Source organism: Triticum urartu, chromosome 1, assembly GCF_003073215.2.
Source record: "Triticum urartu cultivar G1812 chromosome 1, Tu2.1, whole genome shotgun sequence".
Classification (NCBI taxonomy): domain Eukaryota; kingdom Viridiplantae; phylum Streptophyta; class Magnoliopsida; order Poales; family Poaceae; genus Triticum; species Triticum urartu.
Window position 1 is genome coordinate 24,063,866 of NC_053022.1, and position 22,871 is coordinate 24,086,736.

The window sequence follows — 22,871 nt, forward strand, 5'->3', positions numbered from 1 at the left end:
CAACCGAGCATAGACAATCTCTTCAGGGTGTCTTGGATCAAGGTAGGCGCCGGGTTGTTGTGGGATGCAGTTGATATGATACGCTGCGCACCAGTATACAATTGTTCTATCAGTGTATAGGCAGCCTTCAACTTCTTCCGCACATCTGACCCCAAGTGACCAATGCGTGTACCTGCAACATTACAAAAAAGTTCACAAACCGGACCTATCATAGGAAGGCCAAATTATTACAGAAGTCAAAGGAAGCTTACCAAAGATGGAAGCAGTCATGGCATGCACTTGCCGCTTTACGCTGGTCAGCTCATCTACCACCGGTTTAAGGGCGGCTTCAGCAGTTTCAACTTTCTTCGTCAAAGAGGCCTTCTCAGTGGCCCAATCCGCCCGCTCTTTCTTGAAGCCCTCCTTAAGCTGTTCCATGACGCTTAAAGCACTGGTCAACTCCTCTTTCGCCTTTGAGGTTTCACCTCGTTGGGATTTCAAATTTTCTTGAAGATCGGCGAGTTGGCTTTCTTTGGTCTTCAGCTCAGCCTGCATACACACAGTCATATGATTTAACAAACGGTACAAGAATTGAAGTACCAACCACATAACAAGTTATGCACTTGGCACTTGGGGGCTAATGCATATTTGATCTTCATCTTTCAATTGATTGCAAAGTCCCAAGCTCAATACAAGTATTCAACTTGGCACTTGGGGGCTAATGCCTATTTGCTCAAATAAGTTCTGATGCTGCCATGTTAATTACTTAAGTCCCGGTTTAACTACATTACGTTGAACCGGCCCTTGGGGGCTACATCAGTGAATTTCGAATTATTCAGATTTATATTAGTAAGTCCTGGTTTGAAAGAAGATTGCAAAACCGGCCCTTGGGGGCTAGGAGAGTTAACAAAATTGAAGTATCCAAGCATGAAAAGGCACATGGAAGTTACCTCAAATTTTTCCTTCATCATATTCACCAGGCCAGCTTCATAATCACGGCTGGTATACAGCCGGTTCAAGTAGCCGGAATGAAGATCTTGGGCATTCAGAGCAGCGTAAGTCGCCAGATCAACATTCCACTTGCCTTTGCCCATGACAGCAAATTCTTCTTTGGCAGTATGCTTGTCTAAGGCGACAGGATTGCTTGGCTCTGAACGACCAATGCCAGTAATCACAACATCATCATCTTTGGACTCACCGGTTTGCACTGGGGCAGTCGGTTTATCAGCAGGCTTGGATGGGCTGGTGGATCTCTCAATCCGGATGGGGCTTGTAGGCTGGTCAACAGGGCCTGAAGTATCAGTAGGCCTTTCTTCAGCAATAAAATCATCATCTTGCAGTGGCGGGTCGTTGGGTACGTCTTCACGAATAGCCGCTTCAAGATCTGGGGCGTTGTCCGGTTCAGGGGCAGTTTCTTCTTCGGGCGCTTTATCCAGGCGAGCCTTCTTGCTCGGCCTAGGCTTCGCCCTGAAAGGAGTAATAAAGTCAAAAACAGTGTATGCTACAAAGTAATGCACCAGAAATGTTATGATAAGTATAGCTTACCCAAGCACCGTTTTAAGCGGTGGCAGCTGAGTAGCCGATGACTCGCCAGAGGATGAATAAGAGGTAACCTGATAATCGGAGTCAGATGGATTAAGAGGTTGACGAAAACAGCCCGCTTTAGGACAAGCACTGACAAGCAAATTAGAGACCTCTGAACAGCGTTTCCGAACCAGACTGTTCGGTAAACCGGCAGAGGTAACTACCTGGCCGCTGTGACGAGTTGTGCGGCGAGCTTCGTGTTGTTGGGTCTTCATAAGAAATTTGGGATCCAAGTAAGCAAGAGGATGAGAAAATTTAACCTTCCTGTTTGCCTGACGAATTTTTAGTGAAGGCAAAGGATTTGAATCGGAAGAGAGAGTAATTACCTCTGCAATATCAGTGTGACTGGCTTCGGCATCATCCTGACAAATATCATTATCAATAAGGCGTGTGAAAAATAAGCCAAGTGAATCAAGCTCTACCTCAAGGTCCGGATTACCCACATCGTCATCTGCGGCCGGGTCAGAGGATGTAGTGGTTTTCTTCCTATGAGCAGTTCTCTTCACGACTTTGGTTTTTGGCCGGATTGGTCTTTCCGGTTTATCTGGATTTTCTGGATTCTCCTGAGGAAGCTTCTTGCTCCAAAACGGATCATCGCCCTGTTTAAGCAATAGTTGATATTAAAGAATATACAGAAATAGCAATGACATGTTCAGTAAAAAAGTACAGTCAAAATCTTACAGCTGGCGGTTTGCTGGTAGCACACAAGGGAAGCAGGCCGGTTCGAGCGCAGAGGTGTTCGGTTTGTTCAACATTTTCTTCACAGCTTCTGTGACCTCGTCATCTGTGAGCTGGATGTTAACATGTCGGAGTGGGTCATCGACACTACCAGTATACTCGCACATCAAACCAGAGCGCTGGCTGAGGGGCAGTATACTCCATGATATCCAACAGCGTGCGAGATCAATTCCTGTTAAACCGTTGGCCATGAAGGCTCTGAGCTTGGATAGTTGAGGAGCGTATTTACTTCTCTCCTTGGCGGTTAACCTTTGCGGAAAGGGGTGTGTATTTCTAAGCTGCTCCGGACGAAAGCCAAGCAAAGGATTTTTGTTAGCAGGGGAGGTGTCTTTGCAATAGAACCATGATTGATTCCACTCCTTGGGGTGGCTGTGCAGTTTGGCGTGAGGGTAAGTGACCTCCTTTCTTTTCTGAATCGCCACACCACCCAATTCCGTATTGGAACCATCAGTGAATTTCGTGTGGCGGTTTAGATGGAAGCAGTCTCTAAACAACTCAACTGTGGGTTCCTCTTGAAAGAACACCTCACAGAGCACTTCGAAGTGACAGATGTTGGTAACAGAGTTGGGGCCAGTGTCTTGCGGGCGGAGTTGAAAATTGGCTAAGACATCCCAATAGAATTTTGAACCGGGCGGATTAAAACCCCGGGCTAAGTGAGCTACAAAAACGACAACCTCTCCCTCTCGAGGTGTGGGCGGACATTCTTTACCAGGGACCCTCCAATGGATAGCATTTTTGCTGCTTAAAGCGCCAGTCAAGACTAAGTTGTTCAGTTGAGTTTCTGTGACGCGAGAAGGAGCCCAGTTGCACTCATACACTTGTTTAGCCATGATGAAATCTACAAAAATAAGTATTTCCGGTTCAAGAATGTGTTGGGTCAAGTGTACACTGGTATGTACAATGTTAAACCGGAGACAGCTATATCTAAACCGGAGTTCTATGAAGCGACAGCATCTGGCTAAAGAATTCTGGCGGTTCAACAAGGGGACTAATGGTATATACCGGTTTATCAATTTTTTCTACACTGAGTTAAACCGCCCGGTCTAAACATTGAATCAAGTAAGGTTGCGGATGGATAAGTACGCAGAAACAGGTTTCACAGGATCTAGCTACAGCGTTGGATCTAAAGCAAGTTCAGAAAAGAAGGAAAATATTCAAAGACTTAAAACAGAGCGAAAGTGAATCAATGGGCAGATATATAGATGAGATCTATGGTCTTGAGCATGAAACTATAGGCGGATGCTAAAAGCTACTGCTATTCAGAGCAGGGATTCACATATCTATCCAAGAGTCTAAGTACAAGCATGAACAAATGATGAACACGGCAAGAACATGAAACCCTAGAACAGATCTATGTTAAGAAGAACAGAAGGCTTACCAGAATCGAGGAAGATGTGGAAAGCTACCGCAGTGCTCTGGCGCGTTCAGGTTGATGCAGCGGCCCAAGACGGTGCAGAGGTCAACGGCGGCGGCGGAGCTCCGAGGCTGGCGACGCGAGGAAGACGAAGAGAAAGGGGACGAAGGGGAGAAAAGAAATGATCCTTCGGTCCTATTTATGAGGCAAGAGACATGTGTCAGGCGCGTGAATCAAGGAACCACAAATCTTGGAAGCGGAGCTGTCGCCTCGGTTATTGCGGATCTATTAAACAAAGAAGATATCATGAATGTTGTTTTTATGATGACGTCATGCCGGTTTACAGCAACCAGAGAAGGTGACATCACGGCGGTTCAACAAATACAAGAAGATGTTGAAGACGAAGATTTTTTGCTAAGGATTGACATGAACCAGTTCAAATCAATCTGGGGCCTAATGTTGGGGATATTACTACTGGGCGTAAAACGGCCTATCTGGGCCGGGTTAACATCTTTAGTAGTTCAAGGGTGTTAAAGCCCAAGGAGGAAGATAAGGGCCCAAGGCCTGTAGTCGGTTTAAGACCTATAGCCGTAAACCGGCTTGGTATGTAAACTTGTATTGTAAGTTAGGAATAAGGAGAGACCAACCCGGATACGAGTATGAACCGGTGTTGGGACTCTGTGGACCGACGGGCGTCACCCGTGTATATAAGGGGATGACCCGGCGGCGGTTCAAGGACAGACGACAACAACTCGAGACTTGGGCGAAGCTTGTTTGCTCCCTAGTCATCGAAACCCCATCAATTCCATCACAACTAGACGTAGGCTTTTACCTTCATCGAAGGGGCCGAACTAGTATAAACTCTCTTGCGTCCCTGTGTCCGCTTTAACCCCTTCAAGCTAACCCGAAAGCGATGGCTCCACGACTAAGTCCTTTCATGAGGACATCCGGTGGGGAGTACGAATGAGCCGCTGCAGATGCGCGGCGGTTGATGAGAGTACCGGCGAAGTAGATCCGGCACCGTGGACAAGGCCGACACTGAATGGGTTGTGGTACAGTGGTGGATGAGCAGTCTACTAGTTTCTAGCGGAGGTGGGAGGGGTAGATGCGGCCGCATAAGCAGATCCGGCGAGGTGGACGCCGCTGGCAGTGAATGGGATATGGTACGCCGGTCGATGAGCAATCTAGGGTTTCCAGAGGGGAGGGGAGAAAGGGCGATGAAGTACGGACGGCGTGATGTAAGATGCTCTCGTGCTGTGGAGTTAGTCATTTTTGCGGGAGGGGGAGAGGAAATGGGGCTGCCGTGTAGTGGGGGAACCAGAAGTTACCAAAGCAGCCCCGACCTATCATGTAGATGAGGGCGGTATTGTAACTGTTGGTCTCCGTGCACCAAGGACAAAAGGGGGATTTCGCATGCTAAAGACTAAGGTGGCGGTAATTTTAGAAGGAGGCGGGAGATTTTGCCACCCGCGGGATCGTTCGTATCCAGTTTCAACTAATTTTGGACCGTGCTAGCAGGAAGGTCATGCTAGACTGTGTACACGGGGCATGCATCAGCAGTTAATAACTGGTGTGAAGTCCACCCCATAGAAAAAGACAATAACTCGGGATGATGCGCCGATAACTTGGACGTTCACACGGGCGCGGCCAATCGTACGGGTGTAGTGGCGCGTTCACAAAAAAAGGGATCAAACACTTAGCCTATGTATTTCTCGTGTAAATAGATAATGTAGTGCCCTTGGTTATTTACTTTAAACATAATGCATTGACGTGTTAGTGTAGAGGCGCACAAAAAGAAATGGATATTGTAGTCAACTACTTAAAAGTGTTACCTCATATGATTACATAGCCTCCATTTCATAAATTGCGTACCCGTTGAATTCATATTTGAATATTACATATATTACTTCAAAATAGAAACTTAAATCATCCAAGACTAATGAATTTGAATGCAAGAGTAATAATGGTGCATGTACATGATAGCTACATTGGTTGTTTGAAGAAACATCACTGTAACTTTGGCATGCACAACTTAAAAGCTTTATTTAAATAGACAAAATGGGATATGTGAGTGTCCAATCTTTATAGCGTTGAATCGATATTGTACCTTTGGCCACGATACGAAGTAGATATTGACTTATGTTCAAGCGGTGCACGTCCACGATCGCTAGATAGTGATACGTGAATGAATTGTGCAATTTCTCTCCCACGCATACATATCTCATTTCCCTGTGGGCATCGGAATCACACACGCGCACTTCGTGTATTTCTCTCCCTCCGCCAGGGTTAAATTCATCTTTCTACCCCGTCCTACAAGTCTCTCACACAGAAACACACACACTCTCTATGTCTAACACGCCCACCCCTTTAATTCCGCCCACCCACAGCCACTAATGTCTGAAAGTATGATAATGTCTCTCACACATATGCTATCTACCTATCCCTTAATATAGCTAGATATGTGTCACACAAACTCCTTCTCCCTACTAGCAAGATGCCCATGCGTTGCACGGAACATCAAGATGCATTTGTATGAGAAGTTTATCTTGTGGGAGAAAAGGATGAACGAGGGAATGCCTTATTTGCAAATGCGGAGAGGGGTGTGGGTATCTTTTTGCAAAATTGCCATAGTTTCCTTCCTGTCCGTCGGATATAAATCGGATGGCCTATATTGCAGGATGGCAGGAACACCATCATCACCAACTCTGTTTTTTTATAAGAGTAGAGATATGTGAGTGTCACTGCCCCCCCACACACACACTTCCCAACACCGAAGGAGTAGGGTGACACCTCGATCTTGATACTAATCTATCGACTGGCTTCTCTCTCAAACATACACACACACTACCCGGCACCGAAGGAGTAGGGTGGCACATCGATCTTGATAATAATCTATCTACTCCTCTTTCAAACACACACACACACACACACTCGCTAGTTGTGCCTCTGTGCCTACCGCGCACACTCTCGATACATCTTTCTCTCCCCCCCCCCCAACAATGACAGCAGAAGGGTGACAAATCGATATGATCATAATCTATCAATTGGTTTCTCTCTCAAACATTGTGTCTCGGTGCCTCGCTCAGTAGCCCCCTCGATATGTAGACTTCTCGTGCGCGCACAGCTGTAGTGACGATGACGCTGAACCCAGTGTGCCTTGTTTTTACCAGCCTCATGTGATAGTTTTCACCCTGTTTTCTGTCAATTAACAAGGCAACCTTTTCTTTGTTACTACTAGTGAATCTGAAATCATTCGGGGCAGACATAAAATATATCACTTCAACCCAATTATCGCAGCAAGATGCATTTGTATGAGTAGTTTATCTTGTGAGAGAAAAGGTTGAACGAGGGAAGGCCTTATTTTCGAACGTGGAGAGACGTGTGGGTATATTTTTGCAAAATTGCCATAGTTTATTTCCTATCCGTTAGATATAAATCCGACGGCCTATATTGCAGGATGGCACGCACACCATCATCACCAACTCTTTTTTCTACTCCCTCCATCTGAAAATACTTGTCATCAAAATGGATAAAAAGAGATGTATCTGAAACTAAAATACGTCTAGATACATTTCCTTTTATCCATTTTGATGACAAGTATTTCCGAACGGAGGGAGTATTTGTCTTTTTAGACATTTCAACAAGTGACTATGACCGGACCTTACCAACATACTCAAAAAAGTAGTCCATAATTTTGATGTTACCCTCTTTTCTTAGCGGTGTAGTGCCATCTGGATACCTCATAAATAAATCAAGGACAAATCTGACCCCTTCATGAAAAGACATACGGAGCAAAATGAATGAATCTACACTCTAAAATATGTCTACATACACATCCGTATGTGGTAGTCCATTTGAAATCTGAAAAAGACAAATATTTAGGAACGAATGGAGTATATATAAGAGTAGACATGGAGATATATCTCCAGCATGGTCTACAACAAAAATGTGCTGGGCTGGTTACCGTCGGATGCTCGCAACGCGATAACATGAGTTCGTATTTTGTCTTTTAACTTTATATTTTTATATTATATATTACCCTACTTATTTGATATATACTTCTTTCGCCACTGTACTAACAGTGGAACCCACAAAGTACTTAGAATATAGATTAAGGAAGGACTTGTTTCTTTTTAACTTTCTGTACTAGCCACCCTGCAAGTCACGTGTACACTATGCATGCAATTAACTTTTTATATAGGGACAATCATACAGGCAATTAACTCAAATGGATTGGATGTCACTCTATTATTTCCAGCATAAAGAGCATCTCCAACGGCAGCCGGCAAATTTCCTCCCGCTTCCTTAAGCGGAGGACGGCATCAAATGCCAGCGGCATACATTTTTACAACTCTAACCAACCAGATGAAATTCGTGCAAACATGGACTGATTTCATATAAGCATGAAGGATTTCATATAAAAAACCTGGATCTTCATATAAACATCATGGATTTCATTACATTTACATGAACTAAGAGGTGCCAATCTGGCTCTCTTGTATAATTAATACTCCCTCCCTCCGGAAATGGATGTATCTAGACTTATTTTAGTTCTAGATGACCGCTCGTGGATCCCTTTGTCTTCCTCATGTCCGTCAGACACTTGCGGGGTCGACGAAGGTCCTTGGAAGAGACGAAGCAGCAAAGAAACCATCTGAATCCGCGGTCGTCGCGTCGGCGGTGGCCTTCATGGGTCCCAAGTGGCGGCGGCCTCTCGTGTTCTACTTCTCCTCGATGATGGCGGCGGACATGGAGAAGCTGGCCACCAACTCATCGCTCTCCACGCACCCGTCTTCTGTCTCTGCCTGCATGGCGCTGCCGCAGGCACGGGAGGCGCGCCCACAGATATGGGAGGCGCGGCCACCGCAGACACTGGTGGCAGCGACGGCGCCCGTACCGGCGTGCTCGCCGCCATGCCGGCATGGAGCAACTCGCCACTCCTCATCGAGCTGAACTGGAGCGGCGAGTTGCTGAACCACGCACCTGCTTGGGGCGGCAACTGGCTCCATCGGGCCAAGCGAGGTTGGTGAAGCACCGAGCGGCCTCACCCGTATCCGGAGGGCTCGGCGGGCCACCCAGCCGGGTAATATGCCGGAGAACAGCTCATCGGAAGCCATCAGAGGAGTGGAGAAAATGGTGAAGGAGGAGATGGGGGAGCGGCGGAGGGGTGCGATTCTTGCCCGCTGTCTGTCTGGCCTCGTGTAAATAGAGGGCGGACGGTAGGAGCTTGGCCGGCGTCTGGCCTCGTTTAAACTGAGGGCGGACGGGAGGAGCTCGGCCGGTGTTGCGTTTAATTCCGGCCCGCTCATGAACGGACGTGTGGCCGGAGTAGGATTCTCGGTTTGCATGCGGGTTTAACGGAGGTGTTTAATGGAGGCGCCGGGCGTGCAGTGGGCACGCAATACTATTCGATTTGACAGCAGTAATGAGCCGTCAAATCACAAAGGCCCTCGCCTCTCGTGAAACTGACCGAGCTAGACTGCCCCGCCCTCTAGCGTTTTAAAAATGTATATACTCCACTTTTGTACAGTAGTAGTATCGATGGATTGCGCCATGGAGTAAAACTTGAAATTAAAAAAGGTGGTACATAAAGAGAGCGCTCGTCGCCAAATTATGCATATAGTACTATTAAAAAGGCTTGTCACAATAATGGTGTCCAGCACAAGTGCACAACCCACCCCTCAAATAAAACTAAGCACCCTGGAATTCTTTGACAAAACTAAGCACCCTGAAATTCTTTGACAACTAAACTACTGGCTATATGATGTTGGCCATATATATTGTACGTATATAATGTGAAGAAACGAGTGGTAGTACTATACCAACTAAAACATGAAATGTAAGAAATACTAGTATGTACGTACTGAAGAGTTAAAGTAACAAGAAGAAACATAACATAGTTCTGCTTGGGGCTCAGCACAACACACCCCTCAAATTAAACTAAGCACACCTGAAATGAAATTTTGCAACTATTCCGGTAGACACTGCATTAGAACCACCATGAGCAACAACACTGCCACCTTACTCGGAGTCCTCGTCCACGTCCTCGACTTCATCCTTGTCCCTCTTCCTCTTGGCCGATACTTCTTTGCTTGAACCGCACACTTGGTTGTTGCTCTTCATCCAACCCTTGTAAATACTGAAGCAAAGGTAGCCATCCATTGCAGCGTAGTGGATGTGGTCTATATCTAGTACATTCCGCTGCCATGCATGACGATGAAATGTGTATGGAGGTTTCTCCAGTTTACCGTACGAAGGATGAACCATGGCTCCTGCCAGGGTCAGCATTGAAGGCTGACGAGAGAGCACCAGCTGATTCTTCTGGAGGTCGAAGGGGTTGTGTTGGGGATATTAGTACTGGGCGTAAACCGGCCTATCTGGGCCGGGTTAACATCATCAGTAGTTCAAGGTTGTTAAATCCCAAGGAGGAAGATAAGGGCCCAAGGCCTGTAGTCGGTTTAAGACCTGTAGCCGTAAATCGGCTTAGTATGTAAACTTGTATTGTAAGTTAGGAATAAGGAGAGACCAACCCGGATACGAGTATGAACCGGTGATGGGACTCTGTGGACCGACGGGCGTCACCCGTGTATATAAGGTGACGACCCGGTGGCGGTTCAAGGACAGACGACAACAACTCGAGACTTAGGCGAAGCTTGTTTGCTCCCTAGTCATCGAAACCCCATCAATTCCATCACAACTAGACGTAGGCTTTTACCTTCATCGAAGGGGCCGATCTAGTATAAACTCTCTTGCGTCCCTGTGTCCGCTTTAACCCCTTCAAGCTAACCCGAAAGCGATGGCTCCACGACTAAGTCCTTTCATGAGGACATCTGCCGTGACAAAACCAGGACAGTTGGCGCCCACCGTGGGGCTATCGCACGATGGTTTCAAGTTCTTGGAGGGACGCTTCGAAGGACTCGAGGGCTACGCTGTGGGCCGGATGACTAAGAGTCATCGCGGCAAGCTCTACATCGACGATGCAGGCTGGGGCCCCGAGGCCGGCTCGATTAAGTACGGGTACCGGGTCCCCTTTGGTGGCATACACGTTTTAATTGGCAAGATCGGTGAACCGGGCCCTGAGCGAGACACCTGCACCGACCTCATCGAGACGGCTCAGCGTGCGCGATCTGCCAAGGTTAAACCGGCCGTGAAGCGTGCCTTCGTGGGAGTCATCCACGGAGGAAGTTATGAGGATGGATCAGAATCTGGTGGCGAGACCATCGTTTACTCCGGCGACGAGTCGTCAACCGGAGAAACTGAGTCTCTGTATCAGCTACAAGATGGCCGGATTGGAGGCTGTTCCGATGGCGACAGTATTCCGGACCCCTCTGATCTGCCCAACCGGGTTGGAATATTCATGGCTGGCACACAAGCCGTGCTTCACTCTTTGACTGCTGCGGCAATGATCTCCGGTTTAGTAGCGGCGATGGCTGCCGGGGCAGGAGGCTCTGTGCGCCCACCGGCTCAAGTTTTATCGGATCTGTTCGATGCATTGGCTACGCTCATGGAAGAGGCTAACCCGGCGGACCAGGATGCTCACAACACGGAGATTGCAAAGGTGAGGGAACAAATCACTCAGGCTAAGGCGGACCTAGCAGCTGAAGATGCCAGGATCGCTACAGAGCGGGCCGCTTTAGATGCTCAAGCCTACAGGCTCATGTTGGACCAGAACGCGTCGCAGGAAGTCATGAGGAGGAAGTACCGATCTCGTTTGCCTTCAGTTTTTGAAGCCAGAGACCTCTTCAACACCCCCGGAGTGGGAACCAGTAATCCGCCAGTGGTAAACCGGGCGGAAGCACCTGGGACGGGCGCACCGATCCAGCCCCGTTTAATAGATCTGCCCCGTCATAATACTGGTGTACCTCAGGCTGTGCCAACACCTCCGGGACAATACTCCAACCCGATGGACAACCTTGTTGCAGCTGCTGCACGGCTGGAGGCCATTCCAATTGAAGGTGATTCGCCGCAGGCGATAGAGACGCGCCGGGTCATAGAGCTCCTTAGGACAGCTTTGGTCCAACAGGAAGCGTATTCGTACAGCCGCGACCGGATCCACTCTACCCCTCGTCCAAGTCGGAGCTATAGCAGGCATATGGATGAACCGGCCGTGTCAAGTAATGCACGACGTGGAGCGCCCCGTGGTAACAACCCGGCAGGTGGTGTCGATAATGCTTAGGAAGTGGTGGACCGGGCCCGAGCGTGCAGGGAGGCCGAGTTAGCGGCACAGTATCAAGCTCGTCAGCTTACGCCGGTTCGTCCGACCACCTTGGTTGAGCCTGAAGTTACCTCTAGCTCTTTGGGGGTGCCTTGCCTTGTCCCCGCTTTACGCAATGTGCGCCTGCCCAAGGATTTCAAGGGCCCGCGCAAGGTACCAAATTATACGGCGGATCAACCTCAAGAGACATGGGTGGAGAGTTATGAGATGGCCATGGAGATGCTTGATGTGGATGATGCGGCGTGTGCAAAGTATTTCACCATGATGCTTGAAGGAACGGCCCGTACTTGGTTAAAAAGCTTACCGGCCAATTCAATCAGTGCATGGGCCCAGTTACGAGCCCGGTTTATCAGTAGTTTCAAAGACACGTGTAAGCAGCCTATGTCGATAGTGGATATAGCTGCCTGTGTCCAGGAGGAAGGAGAATCAATGAATCATTGGGTGCGCCGGGTCTCGCAAGTTCTGCATTCATCAGACCGCATCAACGCTGACACCGCGGTTATAACCCTGGAAGGCAATTGCCGGTTTGGGCCCCTAAAGCTGAAGTTAGGGCGGATGAAGCGCCACTGCACTAACATGGGGACTCTCATGGCCGCTTTGGTAAAGTATGCTGATTCTGATAGTACCAAGGATCCCGAGTCTGATGATGACAAGACAGGGAAGGGAAAGAAGAACGGCAACTCCAAAGGTCAGCAACATCACTCGATAGGTAATGGTGGCGGAGGCAAGCGTAAAGCGGATGGCAACATGGACTTCGTGGCTAATACCAACGCGCGGGACAAGGGCCAGCGACGCAAGGGTAAACCGCCGAATCGCAGTGGAGCGCCTAACCCTAACCCAGACCGCCTAAATTATCTATTGAACCAGCCTTGTCCGAAGCATGGGACGAAGGAGGTGCCAGTAAACCACCTTTGGAAAAATTGCTACATTATGCAGGACTTCAAGAATTCTAATGCTTTCCGGTATGATCACGGCTCCGGCGGTGGCTCGGGATCCGAGCCGGGTTGCGGTGGAGGAAATTCCGGTTCAGGATTTAATGGTAATCCAGGCGGACTTAACAATCAAAATAATCAGAATAACCAGGGTGGTTACAACCAGCAACAGCAGCAGTCGGGTTACCAGAGCAACCCAAAGCAGTTGAATAGTGCGCAGTATCATGTATTCACCACTAGCTTGGACAAGCGAGACCGGAAGGTTTAGAAGCAGGCAGTCAACTCTGTTGAACCGGCCGTGCCCCGTTATCTACGCTGGTCGGAGCAGCTAATCATATGGAGTAGGGAGGATCACCCTCCCCGGGTTGACAATCCGGGTCAGCTAGCATTGGTGGTGGCGCCTCAGGTGGGAGGTTATAAGTTCACCAAGGTACTCATGGATGGAGGGAGCAGCATTAATATCCTGTACTATGAGACCTTCCGTCGTATGGGACTAACAGATAAAGATCTCAAACCGTCCAATACGGTGTTCCATGGTGTGGTACCTGGCAAGTCAGCATATCCTGTTGGTAAGATAGCGCTAGAAGTGGCCTTTGGAGATGATCATGATACCAGGTCGGAGAAACTAACGTTTGAAGTGGTAAAAATCCAAAGTCCATATCATGCCCTGTTTGGGCGACCGGCCTACGCCAAGTTTATGGCACGGCCCTGTTATGTGTATTTACAGCATAAGATGCAGGGCCACAAGGGGACAATAACGGTTCACGGGAGCCGTAAAGTTGCTTTGGAGTGCGAGGAAGGTGATGCGGCCTACGCAGAGTAGGTTTGTGCCACAGAGGAACTGAAATATTACAAAGACAATGTTGATCCGGCGGACATGATTCCATTGAAGAAACCAACTACGGAGCATGATCCGGCCCTGAAGTTCAAATCGGCAGCTGAGACTAAGTTTGTTGACTTCGTGCCTGGCGATTCGTCCAAGCAGTTCAGCATCAGTGCCAATCTGGATCCGAAATAGGAAAGCGCGCTCATCGAGTTCATCCGTGAGAATCGGGACATTTTTGCATGGAAACCTTCTGACATGCCAGGTGTACCGAGGAAACTCGCTGAGCACACTCTTAGTGTGGATCCTAAATACAAACCGGTGAAACAGTTCCTCTGCCGGTTTAACGAAGAAAGACACAAAGCTATTGGAGAAGAGGTAGCCAGGCTCTTGGTAGCTTGCTTTATTGTTGAAGTTTTTCACCCTGAGTGGCTTGCTAATCCGGTGCTGGTCCTTAAGAAAAACAGCACCTGGCGTATGTGTGTGGATTACACATACCTTAATAAAGCTTGTCCAGCAGATCCTTTTGCCCTCACCCGTATTGATCAAATTATTGATGCTATGGCGGGTTGTGAGCGTTTGAGTTTTTTGGATGCGTATTATGGCTATCATCAGATCAAAATGGCAGTTAAGGACCAGGAGAAGACGGCGTTCATAACTCCCTTTGGAGCCTTCTGCTATGTGTCTATGCCTTTTGGGCTCAAGAGTGCCCAGGCAACCTATCAACGGTGTGTACAAAATTGTCTTCACAAGCAGATTGGCCGTAATGTACATGCTTACGTGGATGATATTGTGGTTAAGTCAAGGAAGAAGGAGACTCTGGTTGACGATTTGAAGGAAACCTTTGATAACCTGAGGACGTACAAGATGATGCTCAATCCGGCCAAATGTGTTTTTGGTGTACCGGCAGGCAAGTTATTGGGTTTTCTGGTGTCCAACAGGGGAATTGAGGCTAATCCGGAGAAGATCACAGCCATCACCTCCCTGGCTAAACCGAAGTGTATCAATGACGTTCAACGTTTGGCTGGCCGGATTGCCGCGTTGAGCCGGTTTATCAGCCGCCTTGGTGAGAAGGAAATTCCTTTGTATCAGATGTTGAAGAAGACGGATCAGTTCGTCTGGAGTTCCGCTACTGATAAGGCATTTGAGGACTTAAAGCGGCAATTGGCCAATCCGCCTGTGCTTGCCGCTCCCATTGACAAGGAGCCGCTACTGCTATATGTTGCTACTAACGCTCGTGCAGTCAGTATGGCCATTGTGGTGGAGCGGAAGGAGGCAGGCAAGGAGCATCCGATTCAGCGTCCGGTTTACTATATCAACGAGGTACTTAGTGAATCCAAGCAAAGGTATCCACATTGGCAGAAGCTGGTATATGGAGTTTTCATGGCAAGCCGGAAGCTGAAGCAGTATTTCCAAGGGCACCCCATCACAGTGGTCAGTTCTGCCCCCTTGGGTGATATCATCCAGATCCAGGAAGCGACTGGCCGGATTGCCAAGTGGGCTATAGAACTTGGGCCGCACGGGTTGAAGTACGTGCCTCGGACGGCGGTGAAGTCTCAAGCACTTGTTGATTTCATCAATGATTGGACAGAGCTGCAAGCACCTGAACAGAAGCCGGATCACACATATTGGACTATCCATTTTGATGGATCCAGGCAATTGGAGGGCTCGGGGGCTGGAGTCGTATTAACTTCCCCACGAGGTGACAAGTTATGTTATGTTCTCCGCTTAATGTTCCCTTGTACTAACAATGCAGCTGAGTATGAAGCCTTGCTCCATGGTCTCCGGATGGCTAAAGAGATGAATCTAAGCTGGGTTAAGTGCTTTGGTGACTCGGACCTAGTGGCTCAACAGGTGTCTGGCACTTGGGATTCTAAGGACCCACTCATGGCTGCATATCGTCGTGAGGTGGATATTGTTGCAGGTCACTTCAAGGGCTATCAGGTGGACCACGTGGACCGTCGGAAGAATGAAGCGGCGGACGCTTTAAGCCGGTTCGGCTCTCAGCGTAAACCGGTCCCGCCTAATGTTTTTCTTGATATGTTGCACAACCCGTCGGTCAGGCTCCCTGGTGAAGTGAATTTGGCTATTCCTGATCAGGAGGCTCAACTGGTGGCAGCCCTTCACGTCATTCCGGATTGGACGCTTCCTTATCTTGCGTACATGAACCGGGGCGAGCTACCAGAGGATGAAACCTTGGCCCGGCGAATAATCCGGCGATCCAAGTCTATGACTATTGTTAATGGCGAATTGCATCATTGCAGTGTGTTAGGGGCGTTTCAACGCTGTGTGTCTCCTGAGGAAGGCTATGAAATTTTGCGTGAGATTCACGAAGGAGATTGTGGTCATCACGCTGGTTCAAAATCATTGGTGGCTAAAGCGTTCCGCCATGGTTTCTATTGGTTAACTGCTCATGCTGATGCGGAGGATCTGGTCAGACGATGTGACGGTTGCCAAAAGTTTTCAAGACGCGCTCATGTGTCGGCTCAAGAATTGAGGATGATTCCAATCACTTGGCCGTTTGCAACTTGGGGGCTGGATACGGTTGGGCCTTCCAAAAGGTCCAAGGATAAGAAGACCCACCTCCTGGTGGCGGTTGACAAGTTTATAAAGTGGGTGGAGGCAGAACCTGTTAGCAAGTGTGATGCGGCCACGCGGTTCAGTTCATTAAAAAGGTGATTTTCCGGTTTGGCTTTCCACACAGTATCATCACAGATAATGGTACCAATTTGTCCAAGGGGGCCATGAAGGAGTTCTGCAAACGTGAGCACATCCGGCTTGACGTTTCATCAGTAGCCCACCCACAGTCCAATGGTCAAGCAGAAAGAGCTAATCAAGAGATCTTGAGAGGCATCAAACCCCGGCTTATGGTTCTTTTGCAGAGGACACCGGGTTGTCGGGTAGAAGAGCTACCATCTGTGTTATGGAGTATCAATACTACACCCAACAGATCCACAGGATACACACCGTTCTTCATGGTCTACGGAGCGGAGGCGGTTCTCCCCAGTGATATCCGTCATGACTCACCTTGTGTGGCGGCTTATGTTGAAGCGGACAACGAGACGGCACGACAAGATGCTTTGGACCTGTTGGATGAGGAGCGTGACATAGCAGCTGCCCGCTCGGCGATTTACCAATAGGATCTTCGTCGTTATCACAGTCGCCGAGTCAGAACCAGAACCTTTCAAGGAGATTTGGTGCTTCGGCTCATCCAAGATCAGACTGATATGCATAAGTTATCCACACCTTGGGAGGGACCTTTCGTGGTCAGCAAGAATCTGCACAACGGGTCATACTATATGATTGATATTCGAGAGCATAAAAACTCACGTACATCAGAGGAGGAGACCAACAGGCCGTGGAACATAGCTCATCTTCGGCCTTACTATACCTGAGCCATCGTCTCTACTTATGTACATATTATGACAGTGTATATATTATGATTAATATAATAAACCGGAGCCTCAGCTAAAGCGGGGTATCTGTTCTTTTACATCATGCGTGGTTACACGGAGTTGTTCTGTCTTAAAGCAGCCTCCGGTTTACCCCTTGAAAGTTTTATAAACATCACTTGGGGGCTTGGTCGTGTCCGAACCAATGCAACACCTTTTGATAGGCGAACGCTACCAGATCACTTGGGGACATGGTCAAGTCTGAACCAGTCATGCCTCTTGATCGGCCTAAGGCCATAGAATCACTTGGGGGCTTGGTCGAACCCAAACCATTTCCACGCCTCTTGATCGGCATAATGCCACGGTTTCATTTGGGGACCTGGCTGACTTGAACCATAGCTACACCTATCGGGAGCTTGGTCGTGTCCGACCATGGTAACACCATCTGATCGGCTCAATAAAGCCTCTTTTTGCAAACGGTTTTATCATTGCCTTTGCTTCAATGTTTTTCTTAATAACTGTTGCTTTATTTTTGTTGCGTTTTTTAAACCGACAATGTTTTAAACCGGTTCAAACTGTCAATTGACGGAACACGGTCCATTTTTAATCCGGAGATTATTTGCCCGGTTTGACATTTTCTGTTAACATCCCATTATGGAGTAGCAGGGTGTTTATCATAACCCGGCACGGTTTACATGGTAAACCGGCATGGTATACATAGGAGCTGTTTTCTCCTTTGACGGTATAGGTTTATAAACCTCCGCTTCAAGATTGGCTAAGCCAACTTCATGCCCAGCGATGGCAGGTATTTTGTATCACAAAATTTGATCATATACCTCAATTTCATTGCATATATATATAAAGGTCATAAATCGGCTGGCGGTACAACCGCTGTGGCAGTTTAAGATTTTGTGATTGCAGGAAATATAGATTGAAGGTTTCGAACATTCAAACAAAAGTATCAGCACCTATGCACGAAGGCATCTCAGAAGCAAGAGTGTTGGCTACCCTATTACAAGGCAACATGGTGCCCAAATAAGATCATTGTTTTCAGCGGAACATAAAAGACCCGCCATTTAAACCGGCCTCCGGTTCAAGCTTGGTCGCCAGCTCGGTCTGATGGTTGCGGGTCATCCTGCGCCGCTTCAGCTTCTGCTTCTCTACCCGGTGGCTGGAAATCAACAGTTGTCCAGTTGATTCCTATTAAGGCTTGAAAGACAGCTTCCTCATGGATTAGCAATGACGGTTCAATATCAAGAGCGTAAGTATGCCTACGGATTGGAGGGGTCAAATTCTCCGCTTCAGGAATTGGTGCAACCACTCGTTTGTTTTGATTATCATATTGGGCTTGGTAATGAGACAAGTCTGCTTCTTCCACCAATTGACAAGCTAGAGGGCGCACCTCCCGGTTTATCGCCCTCAAGTCCTCCTCATTGAATTCTGAACCATCTTCCTTTAAGTGAGGGTCGCCTTGCGCCGCTTCAACAGGGTCAAAATCCGGCACCCACGCTTTTTCCCGGATTAAGGCATTGATAGCACCGGTTCGAGCAGCGGATTTCTTCAGCTCTTCAACCTGGGCAGGGAGCATAGACAATCTCTTCAGGGTGTCTTGGATCAAGGTAGGCGCCGGGTTGTTGTGGGATGCAGTTGATATGATACGCTGCGCACCAGTATACAATTGTTCTATCAGTGTATAGGCAGCCTTCAACTTCTTCCGCACATCTGACCCCAAGTGACCAATGCGTGTACCTGCAACATTACAAAAAAGTTCACAAACCGGACCTATCATAGGAAGGCCAAATTATTACAGAAGTCAAAGGAAGCTTACCAAAGATGGAAGCAGTCATGGCATGCACTTGCCGCTTTACGCTGGTCAGCTCATCTACCACCGGTTTAAGGGCGGCTTCAGCAGTTTCAACTTTCTTCGTCAAAGAGGCCTTCTCAGTGGCCCAATCCGCCCGCTCTTTCTTGAAGCCCTCCTTAAGCTGTTCCATGACGCTTAAAGCACTGGTCAACTCCTCTTTCGCCTTTGAGGTTTCACCTCGTTGGGATTTCAAATTTTCTTGAAGATCGGCGAGTTGGCTTTCTTTGGTCTTCAGCTCAGCCTGCATACACACAGTCATATGATTTAACAAACGGTACAAGAATTGAAGTACCAACCACATAACAAGTTATGCACTTGGCACTTGGGGGCTAATGCATATTTGATCTTCATCTTTCAATTGATTGCAAAGTCCCAAGCTCAATACAAGTATTCAACTTGGCACTTGGGGGCTAATGCCTATTTGCTCAAATAAGTTCTGATGCTGCCATGTTAATTACTTAAGTCCCGGTTTAACTACATTACGTTGAACCGGCCCTTGGGGGCTACATCAGTGAATTTCGAATTATTCAGATTTATATTAGTAAGTCCTGGTTTGAAAGAAGATTGCAAAACCGGCCCTTGGGGGCTAGGAGAGTTAACAAAATTGAAGTATCCAAGCATGAAAAGGCACATGGAAGTTACCTCAAATTTTTCCTTCATCATATTCACCAGGCCAGCTTCATAATCACGGCTGGTATACAGCCGGTTCAAGTAGCCGGAATGAAGATCTTGGGCATTCAGAGCAGCGTAAGTCGCCAGATCAACATTCCACTTGCCTTTGCCCATGACAGCAAATTCTTCTTTGGCAGTATGCTTGTCTAAGGCGACAGGATTGCTTGGCTCTGAACGACCAATGCCAGTAATCACAACATCATCATCTTTGGACTCACCGGTTTGCACTGGGGCAGTCGGTTTATCAGCAGGCTTGGATGGGCTGGTGGATCTCTCAATCCGGATGGGGCTTGTAGGCTGGTCAACAGGGCCTGAAGTATCAGTAGGCCTTTCTTCAGCAATAAAATCATCATCTTGCAGTGGCGGGTCGTTGGGTACGTCTTCACGAATAGCCGCTTCAAGATCTGGGGCGTTGTCCGGTTCAGGGGCAGTTTCTTCTTCGGGCGCTTTATCCAGGCGAGCCTTCTTGCTCGGCCTAGGCTTCGCCCTGAAAGGAGTAATAAAGTCAAAAACAGTGTATGCTACAAAGTAATGCACCAGAAATGTTATGATAAGTATAGCTTACCCAAGCACCGTTTTAAGCGGTGGCAGCTGAGTAGCCGATGACTCGCCAGAGGATGAATAAGAGGTAACCTGATAATCGGAGTCAGATGGATTAAGAGGTTGACGAAAACAGCCCGCTTTAGGACAAGCACTGACAAGCAAATTAGAGACCTCTGAACAGCGTTTCCGAACCAGACTGTTCGGTAAACCGGCAGAGGTAACTACCTGGCCGCTGTGACGAGTTGTGCGGCGAGCTTCGTGTTGTTGGGTCTTCATAAGAAATTTGGGATCCAAGTAAGCAAGAGGATGAGAAAATTTAACCTTCCTGTTTGCCTGACGAATTTTTAGTGAAGGCAAAGGATTTGAATCGGAAGAGAGAGTAATTACCTCTGCAATATCAGTGTGACTGGCTTCGGCATCATCCTGACAAATATCATTATCAATAAGGCGTGTGAAAAATAAGCCAAGTGAATCAAGCTCTACCTCAAGGTCCGGATTACCCACATCGTCATCTGCGGCCGGGTCAGAGGATGTAGTGGTTTTCTTCCTATGAGCAGTTCTCTTCACGACTTTGGTTTTTGGCCGGATTGGTCTTTCCGGTTTATCTGGATTTTCTGGATTCTCCTGAGGAAGCTTCTTGCTCCAAAACGGATCATCGCCCTGTTTAAGCAATAGTTGATATTAAAGAATATACAGAAATAGCAATGACATGTTCAGTAAAAAAGTACAGTCAAAATCTTACAGCTGGCGGTTTGCTGGTAGCACACAAGGGAAGCAGGCCGGTTCGAGCGCAGAGGTGTTCGGTTTGTTCAACATTTTCTTCACAGCTTCTGTGACCTCGTCATCTGTGAGCTGGATGTTAACATGTCGGAGTGGGTCATCGACACTACCAGTATACTCGCACATCAAACCAGAGCGCTGGCTGAGGGGCAGTATACTCCATGATATCCAACAGCGTGCGAGATCAATTCCTGTTAAACCGTTGGCCATGAAGGCTCTGAGCTTGGATAGTTGAGGAGCGTATTTACTTCTCTCCTTGGCGGTTAACCTTTGCGGAAAGGGGTGTGTATTTCTAAGCTGCTCCGGACGAAAGCCAAGCAAAGGATTTTTGTTAGCAGGGGAGGTGTCTTTGCAATAGAACCATGATTGATTCCACTCCTTGGGGTGGCTGTGCAGTTTGGCGTGAGGGTAAGTGACCTCCTTTCTTTTCTGAATCGCCACACCACCCAATTCCGTATTGGAACCATCAGTGAATTTCGTGTGGCGGTTTAGATGGAAGCAGTCTCTAAACAACTCAACTGTGGGTTCCTCTTGAAAGAACACCTCACAGAGCACTTCGAAGTGACAGATGTTGGTAACAGAGTTGGGGCCAGTGTCTTGCGGGCGGAGTTGAAAATTGGCTAAGACATCCCAATAGAATTTTGAACCGGGCGGATTAAAACCCCGGGCTAAGTGAGCTACAAAAACGACAACCTCTCCCTCTCGAGGTGTGGGCGGACATTCTTTACCAGGGACCCTCCAATGGATAGCATTTTTGCTGCTTAAAGCGCCAGTCAAGACTAAGTTGTTCAGTTGAGTTTCTGTGACGCGAGAAGGAGCCCAGTTGCACTCATACACTTGTTTAGCCATGATGAAATCTACAAAAATAAGTATTTCCGGTTCAAGAATGTGTTGGGTCAAGTGTACACTGGTATGTACAATGTTAAACCGGAGACAGCTATATCTAAACCGGAGTTCTATGAAGCGACAGCATCTGGCTAAAGAATTCTGGCGGTTCAACAAGGGGACTAATGGTATATACCGGTTTATCAATTTTTTCTACACTGAGTTAAACCGCCCGGTCTAAACATTGAATCAAGTAAGGTTGCGGATGGATAAGTACGCAGAAACAGGTTTCACAGGATCTAGCTACAGCGTTGGATCTAAAGCAAGTTCAGAAAAGAAGGAAAATATTCAAAGACTTAAAACAGAGCGAAAGTGAATCAATGGGCAGATATATAGATGAGATCTATGGTCTTGAGCATGAAACTATAGGCGGATGCTAAAAGCTACTGCTATTCAGAGCAGGGATTCACATATCTATCCAAGAGTCTAAGTACAAGCATGAACAAATGATGAACACGGCAAGAACATGAAACCCTAGAACAGATCTATGTTAAGAAGAACAGAAGGCTTACCAGAATCGAGGAAGATGTGGAAAGCTACCGCAGTGCTCTGGCGCGTTCAGGTTGATGCAGCGGCCCAAGACGGTGCAGAGGTCAACGGCGGCGGCGGAGCTCCGAGGCTGGCGACGCGAGGAAGACGAAGAGAAAGGGGACGAAGGGGAGAAAAGAAATGATCCTTCGGTCCTATTTATGAGGCAAGAGACATGTGTCAGGCGCGTGAATCAAGGAACCACAAATCTTGGAAGCGGAGCTGTCGCCTCGGTTATTGCGGATCTATTAAACAAAGAAGATATCATGAATGTTGTTTTTATGATGACGTCATGCCGGTTTACAGCAACCAGAGAAGGTGACATCACGGCAGTTCAACAAATACAAGAAGATGTTGAAGACGAAGATTTTTTGCTAAGGATTGACATGAACCAGTTCAAATCAATCTGGGGCCTAATGTTGGGGATATTACTACTGGGCGTAAAACGGCCTATCTGGGCCGGGTTAACATCTTTAGTAGTTCAAGGGTGTTAAAGCCCAAGGAGGAAGATAAGGGCCCAAGGCCTGTAGTCGGTTTAAGACCTGTAGCCGTAAACCGGCTTGGTATGTAAACTTGTATTGT